Genomic DNA, 14,560 nt, shown 5'->3' with positions numbered 1-14,560 from the left:
TTGATTCTAATGGTATAAAGGCATCTCATGAAAACATATTCAAACATATTCCTACTATAGAAGATTTTTGGGCCAATGCATAGGATGACTTTCATGTGAGGAAGCTATCTTTCTCAAGATTGTCAGTGGGCATGATGAGGGCAATTAGATGGAGAGGCCTTGATATTCCTGATCGACTGGAAGATGAAAAAAATGTGCTAAGAGAAGATTACTATACAGTAGATTGAACAGAATTGGGTCCAGTGGATTAGGATGATCATCGGGATCCTTCCTTAGAGGTAGTTACAAGGACAATTGATCTACACACTAAGGCATGGTTTCAATTAGAGAAAGGTTGAGGAAGGAAAACTAGAGGATTGTAAAGTTGGAGACCGAAAAACAAGTATTGGAGAGACTGCCAGCCTATCCAATAGTTGCATCAGGCAACCCTTCCTCAAGACAATGGGAGCAACATAGAAGAAATATCAGCTCAACTGCATGAAGTCAAAAATTGGACCAGTGATATAATTCAAGATGGGAAAAAATTCTTGCCTTCCTTTATCTCAACATTTGGGCCATTGGTGGCTATTTGAGAGAAATTTAGAACATTTGAATGTGAGTGGAAGGATTTTTCCAGTCAAGGACTTAGCCATTCCCAGGGTACAGGCATTTATTGAGCTACCGGAGAGATATTTGGAGAGAACCAAGTTGGTGGATGAAGGAGGAATGAGTACAGTGGAGTCTTGGTTTGTTGTCTTGACCATCAAATTGAGGATACTTGAAGAGATACAAAATGAGATTGCACACCACAACCCAAGCATTGACACTTTCATTTCAACCATGTTGAGCAATGTCAGGGTTGCACTTGATTTTGAAGATATCAAAGAGAGCGTCAATGAGACAGAGTTTGGATCGAGATTGGATGAGTTGGAGAAGGTTGCCATCAAGAAGAAACATTTGGGCATCCTTGCCTCCCTCAATGCCTTTATCGGATATGGGAAAGAGTATGAGAAGGATCATGAGAAGACACAACAAGCAGTGAGCAATATGATGAGATCAACTGAGCTCAAGATGAAATACACACTTTTCCCTCCCATGAAAGAAGTCAACGACAAGCTAGCCAAGTTCATTGCCTTGGCCAAAAAGATGAAAGAAAAGGGTAGAATTATATTAGAGGATCATTTGATATAAGCTCAAGTGGCAAATTCTCCTCCTTCTTGGGTAGGATAGGTGTCTAATTCTAATTGGCTACCATTTTGGTGCCTTCTCATTGGTTGCCACTTTTTCTTTTTTTCATTGGTCCATTGATAAGGTGGCATCTCCTCATTGGCCGATGGGATGGCAACCCTAATTAAGGTTTTTGGGATTTGATCTAGATCATTGATTTTGCCTCTTAATCTCTACCATTGGTTGTAATTTTGGCCCCTATATAAGGTCATTTTCTCTCATTTGTAAAGGGTTGAAGAAAATTGTTGGTTACGATAATACCAAAATTGCTTCTCTTATCATTGTTGTGATTTGCATAGTGATTAGGGACACTTGGTGTTATTGCATGGTTTATACTTCCAATAGTTAGAGTTAAATTTCATTGAAGTTGTTAAAGTAGATTTTATTTCAAGAAAGTTGTTAAGCAAGAGTAAGAATAAGACGGATAGTTGTATGGTGATATTAGTGGATGTTTGATAGAGATCTATAAACTAGGCCACTAGCATCCTAGAGGCTAGTGAGGAAGCCTTGTGTGGTAATCTAGTCTTTTTCCCTTGAATCATTGCATCTATGGAGGTAAAGCCAATGGTGAGCTTCCATCAGATGTGATCCCTGTCCATTTGTTAATCTTTCCATTCATAGGAGTATAAGTAAAGCAACAAGTAGTTCTGTAGTTGGAGTTCATTTAAGAAGAAAGTTAAAAAAGAAGAAGCATCATTGGCAGACATACCCTCCATCATCATCACCTTCAACATCATTTGGCACTCATATACATTGCAAAGCTAGATTCATCACCATCATAGAAAAAGTCCAAGTTATCTTCGAATGAATAACGTAAGCCTGCCTACATGATTAACCAACAAATCACATTAATATAACTGAGTTAGTATCCATAGGTGTAAGGAACTTTGGAGTTTTCTCATGTTCTTCATGAGTATTTACTTTTCAAGAGAGGGATTGAGTGTTTGATATTCCATCTCAAGTATTCAATTGCTATATGTTATGTAGTGGTACAAAACTAACATCAACAATAAGCATCTTCAATTGTACTAATCCTCAACATACTTATTTCATCTTGAATGTTAAGTCAATAAGCATCTTCAATTGTACTAATCCTCAACATACTTATTTCATCTTGAATGTTAAGTCTCAAACCATTTACATAACAAGCCATCTTTTCCTAAGATGACTCTCAGTGTTCGAATCTAATTGTATTGTCATCTTGTAGAACTCTTCGGTGTACTCCTCTAGTGTTGGATCCTTTTTTCTTTAGATTTTGTAGTTCCTTAAACAATCCCAATTCATAATATTTTGGTATGAACTTTCTCATAAGTATAGAAACCATAACTCTCCACCTAGTAATCTTAGGGTCACCAATATCTTCTCTATCCTTTTGCAATTATTTCCACCATAGGACAATATGACCCTTCAACTTAGTTTGTGCTAACCTAACCTGTTATGGATCCTTAACATCTTTAAACTCAAAGTAATCTTCTAATTCATCAATCCAATCTATCAATTCCTTAGGAAGTAGCGAAACAGCAAAGCAAGAAACATCCATTCTATGGCTCTCGCCCATTTGTGTCACAACTCTCAATAATGTTTTTTCATCTACAAGGACCTCAACTTTAGCTATCTCAATACTTTCGACAACTTCTTCAAATTCATCTTCTATTTCAGGGTTCCTCCTACCCTAGTCAAGGCATTCCATATCTCAGTTCTTATCTCATTCCTGAATTCCTCCATCATTTTCTCTAGCCTTCTAGGGTTCATTCTTTTAGACAGGATCCTTGAAAATCTTATGAGTTTCCTTCAATTTCCTTAGTTTTGGCGATCTAGTCATGAGCGTTGATTTCCTTAACACAATCAAGAAATCTATGAACACCTTCAATCCACCTCAAACCAATTGTCTACAAAGTCTTCAAAATTCACCAACTTGCCCTCTGACCGATCCACTAACTTTTCCTATGGCTTCCTTTGTGCAACCCTCTACAATTGTAGGTCATATCTACCTTCTACCACCCTACAACCGAGATCATTAGGATTTAGACTTCAAAACTTGATCTAATCAAACCCTATTTATGAAACTTTGTTGTCATGCACAATCAGCAACAAATCCTATCTTCAATCACCATGCACAAGCCCCTTGTTGATGTAGGTCAGATCCTCGGTTCCACTGCCCTGCCGCCCTACAAAAAACAAATCTGCAACTTTCCAAGCTCAGGAACTTGGATTAGCAATCAAGAATTGCAATTGTTCTTTGATACTATTTGACGCAATCAAGGACAGAGAAATCCTCAAAGAAGATGGCCAGCCTTGTAGCTAGAAACATCACAGCCGAAATGACAAAACAAAACAATGTGCAACACCAGAAAATAAGGAAATATAATCTTCAATTATCATCAAGTTGGCCTTCAAGTGCAGTTACAAATTATTCAATAGAACTACCCATTACTAATGACATAAGCCTTATTTACGATCTTCACTATCAGAGCTATTGGCTATTCTTAGTATTACCAAGCTACCACTAAACAAGAACTACTACCCTTCTTATATACAAGATCCTCAACCACAAGTCGGCTTATCCAATCAGCAATCTCCAAACCAAAGAAACATATTACAAACATATAGGTTAGGACCCAAATCCATAAGAACACTCCCAATTAGAAACATCATGATGTACAAACACATAAAGAAGTCTGCCATGTATATAGCAACATAGAATGATGTGCCAATAGGCTTCGCATAATGTGAATCTCCATCACAAGCCAAATCATGCCAACCTATCTGTTAGAATCGGAAAGCATAAATAGGTTCGGACCAAATATAAGATAACTTCATCTAGAAACATTGGATTGAGCTGCTGTTGGAAATTTTCTAAGTGCTCCCCTTGGGATTCGTGACAAGGGCTTAACCACCTTTTGTGTATTATAAATTGAGTGGTTGTATTGGGCATTGACAGATCATTCTTTTGGTGCAATGGCAACCCCACTCTAACAAGTGGTATCGGAGCTTGGTCACAGGTTCGAATCCTCAGACCCTCGCGTAACGTTGAGGGGGAGATTGTTGAAAATTTGTTTAGTGCTCCCTCAGTATTCATGAAAAGGGCTTAACTACCTCCTAAGTACTATAAGTTGAGTGGTTGTATTCGGCATTGACAGATCGGTCCTTTGGTGCAATGGCAACCCCACTCTAACAATTGCAAAGCTAGATATAGGATCTCCATGATGCTTAGATCACACCATAAGGATCGCTTAAGATAATGAGCCAACTAGACCCATCGCTACCTAAAATATAGTAAATTGTCCAACTGGAATAAAATATAGACAAACAAAAAGGAAATCATTTTGGGTCGTGAAACATTGCCAACCACCCCTAGATGCCCCTGCATCATATTCCTAACTTACGACCATTGACACTTCACAAAATTTACATCTTCTTATCCAATTACATATATACAAGAAAACAACACAAAGACATTGGAGGGCTAATTAATTTGAGTGATTAATGATGGTATACTTCTGCACATGGACAAGAAGATGCTGCTGAAACATTGGAAGAATTTTGCATCAAGTAATTCTTCCCTTGACAATTCATCTTCTAGGTCAAGAATTGTTATGAAAAAATGTATTAGTTGGCATATCAATAGTTCTTGAAATGGAATTAAGCTGCCATTTAGCACTGATTTATATATCCTACAACTCTATTTTTCTTACTATCCATCATGTTGGACGTTGTAAACTACAAACTGTATCTGTAAACAGTAAGACATTGTCAAATAGAGCATACTCCTTCGGGTTTGGCCCATAGTCTACACATCTTTGGGATCCAAGTCAAGAAGCTTTAGATGCATAAATATTTTCCAGTAATAAATAGAGGACCTATTTGCCCGTCTCATACACGTAGAATGGGGTTTCAAGTTTTTTTATTTCACATGTATCTTATAAATTGATTAAATAATCTATCTATTAGTTATTATTGGAAGTTGTTAGTTGTACATTTCTAAACCTTCAATTGTTTCTTAGACCATAGTACACTAACATTTATTAAACTAAAGAGATCTCAAATACTTACTTCTGTTCATAATTGTATGAGACTTCTGAACCTCCTTTTCCAGTTTCCATTTCCAGGGTATGGTTGTATGTACTATGAACTGATTATGGAAGATTATAATATGAAACCATAAAATGGATTATGAGAATGTTGCTTTCTATTGAATATTCATGTTTGGAATAAGCAAAATTCTCTCCTAAATGTTGCAAGAGCACTTTGTTATTAAATAATTCCAAAACCTCTCAACACAGATGAATGGGAGGCTAAGAATCCTGATTATGATGCAATGTATGCATCTAAATAACACCATCCTGAGGTCTAAACAATATCAATCCATGTGACTGCTGATAAGTAGTCATGCATGCTACTTGTATCTTCTCAATAATGGATGAAACAAAAGCAGAAGAGTCCAATCTCATATGCAATAGCATTGCATGATCAAAAGTACTCTAAAAGCGTTTCTGGAGATATTAAGATTGCGTAGCATTAGTTGGTAGTCTTCACTTTCCTGTGGATTGTTTTCTGTATCCAGATCTGCATTGTAATCATTTGTACTCTCTGTTTTGCTGACTTCAGTAAAAATTAATTTTTCTCATATCCAAGAAAAAGAAAGTCAAGTTAAATTTGATAGTTGGACTACAAGGACATCTAGTAAGTGTGAACCACCTATGCACTAACAGCCACCCAAGGTTCAACTAATTAGCTACCACATGATTACCATGTATATTTATTGGTTGTCCAGATAGATCATGATTATGAAAAATTCATATAATCAAATGTTATATCTGGAAACTAGTCTCCTTGGAGTTCATTCAAGGTACCTCAGCCTTGGGAGTCCTTTTCGGATATGATTTAACTATTTTGAATGGTCCTATGTTTTTTCCAAAGTACCTATTGTAATTGTGGAGCCCAATGGGAGTTGGGTGCAATCAATATTGAGAAAAGAGAGGGTTGTGCTATGTTTCCTAAGGATGGGATTTTTGAGAAAAGAATTGCAAAGAAGTTCCAAGAAAATGCGGTTTGGCAACAAGTGGTTGCATAGTCTTATGCCTGATTTCAGAGAGATCTTTACCACGACCAAATCTTCCACACAGATAGACTTGGAGATTTGAAAATAGAAGTTTTATTTATGCAAGAGTTATGCATAAAGGAAGTTTCTAGATATATGGAGAAGATATATTGAGTGTAGATGTGTCTTTGAGCTATCACTTTAATTTGCACTGGAAACTCTATAAATACAAGTGTTACTAGAGGAGTTGTATGAGAGAAGAGCTCATTTCACATGGGTCATGCTGTCAAATTGTTTCTAGGACAGAGCAGGATATCAATTTCCATGTTAAGGCTTAGAGCCTGAAGATCGTATTCTATTGTATTTTGTTGCTGAATAATACAATGGCTCTCTAGTCTTGGAGTGTGGGGTTTTTTAACCCAAAATGGTTTTCCCATGTAAATTTTATGATCTAGTTTCTATCTTGTTATTTCTGTTAAATGATTCTGTACTGTTGAATCTTAAAAGTATGCATACATCTGAAACTGCCTAATCTGGCAAGATCTTAAATTACAAGTATTTTCCTCTAAGGATTAATCGTGGGAAATAAAGTTTAAATTGTGCCTGACTCCCTTTTAAGGCATAGTAGCATGTGTTTGCATCAGCATATTGTCATCTGTTTGTGATGAAACAGTAGGCACTAGATACGCATACTGATCTCAGATTGCTTTTTAGGGATGCCTAATTTCCCTTCAAGTAGTACCACATGAATATTCAAGAAGTGTGAACCACCTATGGACTAACAGCCACCCAAGGTTCGCCTAATCAGCTACTTCATGATGAGCATGTATATTTATTGGTTGCCACACAGGTCAAGATTATGAAGAATTCATACAATCAGATGTTATATCCGGAAACTACTCTTCCTTGGAGTCAGTTGAAAGTGGGCACCTACAGCAATAGAGTGTATGCACTTCATAGTTTTCTAATGGATCATTTCCCAAATACAGTATATGCAAAACCCAAAGACATAAAACAGTATACTTAGCATTTGCGTATGTAAGAAGCCTGTCTACTCATCTCAACCTGGTTCTTATCCTTATGAATCTGATAAAATCATATTTTCAAATCTAATATGTTATCAAATTATTTCTGGTGTGGCCATTGGAAAGAAATGGAAAATGAAGACGAGCCTGTTGTTAGAAAGCTACAGGATAATCGCCTTGGATTGCATGGAGAACAGATAGACCTTGTATGCATACAGAATTCACCCTTACAAACTAGCAAACTACCACCATAACTTCACAAAGATTTTGTTTGTCAAAACCTGAAGTTCAAGGATCATACGGAACTTGCTGAGAAAACATATTTTCACGGTTGCTTCAGAAGTGTTAGGAAACGGAAGGGAAATTTAAGCAGTAACATAAAATTGTAAAAGAAGGCTACTTCTGTTCTTTTTGTTATATAAACAATTACTGGTCATGAGAACATTGATAATAACAGGGGTTTGTGTCACTATATATAGCATTCACAAGCACTTTCTTTCACCGAGATTGATTGAGAAATAGATGCTCTCTATGTTTTGTAAGTATAATTGAAACCTACAGTAGATGGTTGGTGCTGAATATCCTCATGCTGAGATGGCAAAACCATTCACCTGAATTATACTAACGCTATTCTTCATTTGCTATTTTCAGTTTGGCAAAGCTCTTGTCCAACTCTTTACACCAAAGAGCTTGTGCCTTCATCTGAATCACGGCGCTGAATGAAATCATACAGATAAAGTTATCCTGAAGTTAAATACACCATTCAGACCTTACCGACGTAGGAAAACGTTTTCTCCTAAAAGGATGCTTTCATTGTCACTTGCATTACAAGATGCATCCGATGTGCGGGTAAGCCATTATGGCGCCCTCGGCTTCCCATGTATATCTTTTGTAATCTTTACCAATTAGTGCGAAGACCAGTCAATCTTGAGATAAATGCTCTGTCCGCTGATTATAGTTAACTTCTAGCTAAAATCAACCTATTGGGAAACCTATTCTGCAACTTTCCGGATGGTTATTTGCAAAACTCAAGTTCTGTAAGGGCAAGGAAAAATAAAACAGATATTAATTTTCTAAGCAGTCTTTTCGGGAAGACAAGCATAATTTATGAGATCACAAAAGAATGTTATTTGCAGTGTGGTTTTAAAACCAGTTAGAGCTTTTAAAGTCAGGTCAATGGCAGAACACCTTTTCCAAGCATTATCATGAGACAAAATTTTCAGAGTCTGCCACAAAATACTAAGGATTTTGGAAAGAGATAAACAAGAAAAAAACTGAAACATATGCTGTCAGACCATAGAAAATATCATAAACAACCCCAATCCCAGTTTATCTAATATCAAGTCCGTCTACTCAAAACTTCATGAACTTTAAAACAAATGCAGACAGGATAATCACATATATTCTGAATGCACGCCGCTAAAAACATAAAAAGGTGGTATTTGAAAAAATGGAAAAATATAAATTAGAAAGGAGAACAAAAATTAGTAAATTGCCCACAGCGGATTCTGTTGAAAAAAAGGTGGTGGTGACAAAATTCAACATCTGACATACCTTACATTGCAAGAAGGCAACGGTTGAAATCTCCCAAAACAAAATTCAGCATATCGCCAAAACACACCAGAACAAGCATTTTTATGTAGACATGTATATTTGTGTGTGTGTCATCTAAAACATGGTGATATACACAGCGGGAGGGTGCATGAGAATTGTGTGTATATCACTGGATTGGAAAGGATGATGGAGCATTTTTCGGTTGCAATTGTGGAAAAGCAAATGGAGCAGAAAATGGTGATTAAGAGGAAGAGGGCAGCTGACACAAAAAGTGCCAATGTCTTCCTCGGCTGGCACAATGGCAAACACAAGTGGGGTATTGCTATTTATTTGCATTTTTCTGCTACATGTTCCACTTCACTGCCTAGTCAAGTAAATGCACCTACTTTTCTTCCTTTTCACAGGTTAAACATATTAAAGCCAAAATTTCTAGTCTCCAACCACCCTCAAAACACAAGTGATCCCCTTAGTGGATTTGCCATTTTGCCATCTTGCCATTTCCAGATAAGGTATAGGGTAGTCCTTGAGGAGATGAGAGATTGTTGGCTCAAAAAAGTATGCCCATGATGTTGATTCTCTCAAGTAGTAAATATGGGTATGTACTCCTAAAATTATATGAATTTATCTAGAGTAATTAGTATTCATTTAAACATAAAATTAACAAAATATTTAGCTAAAAAAACAATGATAAGAATAAAGGTTGTGATAAATTTTTAAGAGTTTTAGATTTTGTGAGGTAAAGTATAAATTGTACAGTTAATTAATAAAAAATGTATAATAAAAATATTATTTTATAGGGTAAAAGACGAGTCTTTTGGTTGTAGCTTTGTGCTCTTGTTCTTTTGACAACCTTTTGGATGTAGCTTTGTAAGGGTCAAACCCCTTGTTTGGTTTCATTAACTTATCAAAACTAGATTAAAAGGAATCCCATTCTATATCCAATCATTCTAAAGTGTTATTGTACATGATTGTTGTTTGTTGAATAACCACCTAATTTTAAAGATCTTATAATAGGTTTGACTATAAAGAACTTAAGCATCACAATTCAACTTCTTGTTTCTAATATACTTTAATTAACTCTAATCATTATGATAAAGTAAATATTAGACTTTTAAAGATAATCCACAACATAGAGGGTCGTTTCTATGAGTCTTAATTCTCATTTAAGACATTATTTCATACCAAAGACATATTAAAAAGAGAGCATTCATTTCTAATACAAGGACATATAGAATCTATAACAACAAATTTTACTCTTCATCATAGTTCTTACACATAAAATGATATATTTTTCACAAATGATTTCTTATATCAACATTTATTATTATAAGATGTACCCAACTCTATTATTCAAATTTAGTTTTTTTTTTAATTATAATTTTTAATTAATTGATTTCAATAATAAATTTTGAAGACTCTATTTTATAAATGGAGTTGCAAGTAAAGTGGGCTCAACATCTCTTGTGAAGTGCGCTTGAGTTGGAGTAATACTAGAATTGATGACCTTCTAGAAAGTCACAATGCTTCATCTTGTAAACATGCCTTATACAATAATGTCTAAGTGTTCTATTCATTCTAGAGATGAGTTCTTGTGAACCACTACTCATGAAAGATGGACCAACAAACTTCACTCTAACCGCCACTCATGAAACATGAACCAATAAACTTGACTTAAAGACTACATAGTTAAATCTTGATAGAAATATCACAATTTAACTTAAAAACATATATTATTTTTCTCTTTTCCTTTTATACTAATATCAATTTTAATTCAAACATCCCAATCTTAATTCAAACTCTTTAAAGAGAAAACCTACCCAACCATCAAATTGGCTACATAGACAATACCTCCTTAAACAATTTACTCTTAAAATCTAATTAAACTTTTAATAAACAATAAAAATTTATAAGTTCAAATCCCTAAACTATCTATCTTTAAATTTTAATAAAAACTTAGCAAAAATTTATTATTAATAAAATATAAGAAAATGAGAATCTTCTCTACTTTAAAGAAAAAAATCAAAAAAATTCTATTTCTTATTCTTATATTTTTTCTATTTCTAATATATGATTAATTAGAAGTAACAAAGTAATTTATAAGAAATTCCAATCTTAAAAAATTGGAAGTCATACTTAAAAATAGGCAAAATTAAGTTAATCCCACTTTCAATTAGAAAACAAAAATATAACCATTCATAAAAGTCGTCCAACATTCATTTATTTATTCCTAAATTCAAATTTTCTTTTTAGTACAAGACGCCTATTATGACACGTTTTCCAACATGTCTCTCATATATTTCTTTTGAATAATGCCTCTGATTTGTTATTAGTCAATATAATGGTGATTGTCTTCCTATGGTGGGGCCACTACAACTCCATTGGGCAAACCTAAAACCTATGAGGCACGATGATGTAATGTATACGCCATAAATTTTCAAAATGTCTACTTAAACAAAATGATTGGGAAAATTTATTTAGCATTGAGCAACGATGAAAAGTGGAGACAAGATGTGTACCTTAGTGCACGGATGAGTAGGTGCATATGGGGACATATCCACTACACCATGAGAGCTTCACTTATGCTACCTAAATACTTTGTTTTCTTAATGAATGCCACTCTTCAATGAATTATACTCCTTTACCTTTGCTTGTATTATTATTATAATATTTGAATAATTATATTAAAATATAGCAAGGTGAAAAGGTAATGCATGTAATGGTTTAGAGGTTTGTTTGTTAATTTATAAATAGTATGATGTGATTTGTAATTGTTGATTAGAATTTTTTAAAAAGGATTAGATTTGTATTGTTAGAGATCATAAAAATTATATTGTAAGATTAGGTTTGTAGAGTCTAGTTTAATTAAAAGTTTGGTTTTCAATTAATGCAGTTTCTTCCATTTTATTTTTAGATTTGATATTTATATGTGAAATCAAGGTTGTGTTGAAAAGCATGGAGTTTGTTGTGCATGAGAGGAAGATTTACGACTTTTTTAATAATGAGGTAAAACCCTTCTTTAACAAAATATCAAAGAGGTACACATAAAGAGAAATTTATAATGATAATGTGGATGTATTGTTTTTATGTTGATACAGATTTTTTTTATGATGCTTTATGATTATAGCCTAGTATTGATGACCAATGACTATTTAGGAATATGAGATCTTTGATGCTAATCTTGAGGTGTGTTGGGTTGTCAACCTATATGCAATTAGAAACATTATTAAAGGATTGGGTCATGGTGGTAAATTTTGAGTTTTTAGAAGTAGGGATGGATAGGTCATAATATCACCTCGTTCAAGAGATAGTACTACACGTGTGACTTAGTTTAAATAGCAAAATGTACCATTTTAAAAATATTTCCTCCATTAGAAAGATAGAATCGTTCTCTTTCTACATGCATGACAATGTAATGAGTAAATAAATCCATAAAAAGCTCCTCCCATCATAGTGTGTACAACCTTGTGTTTTGTGCTCGTATTTTTTGTATGTAGTAGATCTTGCATCTCTTGATAAATTTATGCACACCCTTGCACAAAATTGGCTAGTGATGCATCACTTCTAAGATGGATTATGTCTTTAGTGAACCAATGTATCTTATAAGTCCATTGTGTACCCCTCTAATGAGGTTCTCCCTCATTGAAATCCGCAATGCACACCCATTGCCTCATGAATAGGATCTCTCTTACACGAGGCACTAGATCCATATGTATCTTTTTCACTAAATCATGAATCTATGATTGTACACCAGGCATCTACAAAATCTCAAAATAGATTGTAAAAAACTTCATCACCTCCATGTTTACTAGTTTAGCTGTCACTTCAAATAATACTTACATTTAAATCAATGTTTATATAATCTTGTTGATTCTACTTGCTTGATGCTTCAACATAAGGGTGTAATCACTCAACTAATTTGTCCACTTCACATGCACCTCTAATTAATCTACTCTTCATTTGTGTTGAACTTCAACACTTATGATTAATTTGTAGTGATACTTCTTCTTTTATAAATCACACACCAACATAACACCACTTTGTATTATATTGGAATGATGATCAACTTGGAATGCAAAACCAAATTCTACGATTTCAAATATGGTTTCCTATGTCAACTTGTTTTCAAGAAAAGAAAACTTTTAACAATAGTAATCATCCTCTTAATCCTACTCTTTTTCATCCATTACATCAAGGGCGTCAAAAAAATATTGATATTCTTAATAATTTTTTTATCTAGAAGCTTGCCAAAGTACAATAAATTCTACTCACCATTATACTTCTTAGTTCTCCTAGCTCAATAATTCCAAAACCTTCTAGAGATCCATCTTCAATCCTCATCACGATATGTTAAATAAACATTAGGAGTCTAGTTGATTTTTATGAACATGAACTCCTTTATTTTGAAGCACGTGCCTTCTCTCCTAAACTATGAGAAGACCTAGTTCAAGTATACAAGGTTGACATCCCTCATTAGAGAAGAGAATGTGGGGATGTGAATAGATAGAAATCACCAAAGTAAGACAATCAATGCAAACAAAAAGAAGATAGTGATCCAATAGTTATGATCAAGATAGAGAGAGAAGTGTACAGTGTAGAAAAATCAGATCAAAAAATAAAAGGGATTTGACAAGTAAGAGTGTCATATCTAGATCTAAGATTTAGTTTTTTTCTAACAATCACATCTGGTAAATCCCTAGATCGTGTAGACCCTAATAGGTTTGAAGTTAAATTCTCTAAAAGGGTAGACGCTTTAAAGAGTTTTGTAAATCCTTTAACAAGGTAGATCTTAGTAGATCTATTTGTACTTATCTAACAAGGTACAAAGTCACTATTAATAGGGTAAACCCTTAGAAAATTTAATAGTATGCTCTTAATCAAGAAAACCCATTTACTTTAGTATAGTGAAGATTTCTGGGTACCATACCCACCATAGTTTTTAACTTCTAACAAGTGTTTCTATGTGACCAAATTATTATGTCATGATTCATATGTGTGTGATTGTATAATCTTATTATTATTTATTTTCTACTACCATTTATATGTTTAATCAATTAGAAGTTAGCAATTCAGTTTTATAGAACAATAATTAAAGTTTGGAATCATTTCAGAGTACTAATTTCCCCACCGTCCACCCCCCCCACCGCCCCCCCCCCCCCCCCCCCCCAACACCTCACATAGTACCTACCAATCCTAACAATTAGTATTTTTGGGACTCAAAATTGCATTCCCATTTTGAGTACCATTTCAAACTTTTGAGTCAAATTGAGCCCTATAAGCGCATTTGAGGCATGTGTACCCCACTATCCTATTGAGGCCTATGAAATATTTAATGTTTCTAACACTTTGCATTCAGTATATCCATGTGTCCCGTGAAGATAAATTGACATTCTAAGTCATTCTGTGAAGTTCTATTTTGAGTAATGTTCAAATTTACATTTTTACCATAGTGTCAAATAGTGACAAGAAGCCTAGTTTGCATTTGAATATCTCGCACCCAATAATGTTTCATGACTCACTGCTTTGGAAGTGTTTAGTATGCATATCAGAGAACCTATATTTTAATTTTCAAGTCCCTTAGATATGTTTTGATTAGGTTTTGAATCCCTCAAAATTGGTTTTTTACTATTGTCATACTGATGCAAATTGTTTAGAATTCTAGGAGGCCCTGTTTGACCAATTATAACTTTGACCCAGTTGACCAGAATGAGAAAATTCCTTTTGCATTGCATTCTAG

General features: G+C 34.4%; 1 protein-coding gene across 3 annotated transcripts in view; it reads right to left on the bottom strand.

Annotated features, from left to right (window-relative positions):
* The window catches only part of LOC149544311 (transcription factor LHW-like), a 113,118-nt gene extending 103,992 nt beyond the window's left edge, over positions 1-9,126 (bottom strand). Inside the window, exon 1 of one of the 3 annotated variants that reach the window (XM_089798783.1) lies at positions 8,827-9,126. The gene's annotated coding sequence lies outside the window, so the exon portion shown is untranslated. The remainder of the gene's footprint in view (positions 1-8,826) is intronic. The other 2 variants (XM_089798782.1, XM_089798781.1) reach the window with 2 other exon arrangements.
* Between the last annotated feature and the right edge of the window lie 5,434 nt (positions 9,127-14,560).

The sequence above is a fragment of the Cupressus sempervirens genome, chromosome 8, assembly GCF_028749045.1.
Source record: "Cupressus sempervirens isolate cs-2001-9-10 chromosome 8, ASM2874904v1, whole genome shotgun sequence".
In the NCBI taxonomy this organism is placed as follows: domain Eukaryota; kingdom Viridiplantae; phylum Streptophyta; class Pinopsida; order Cupressales; family Cupressaceae; genus Cupressus; species Cupressus sempervirens.
This window is presented reverse-complemented; position numbering and strand designations above follow the sequence as displayed.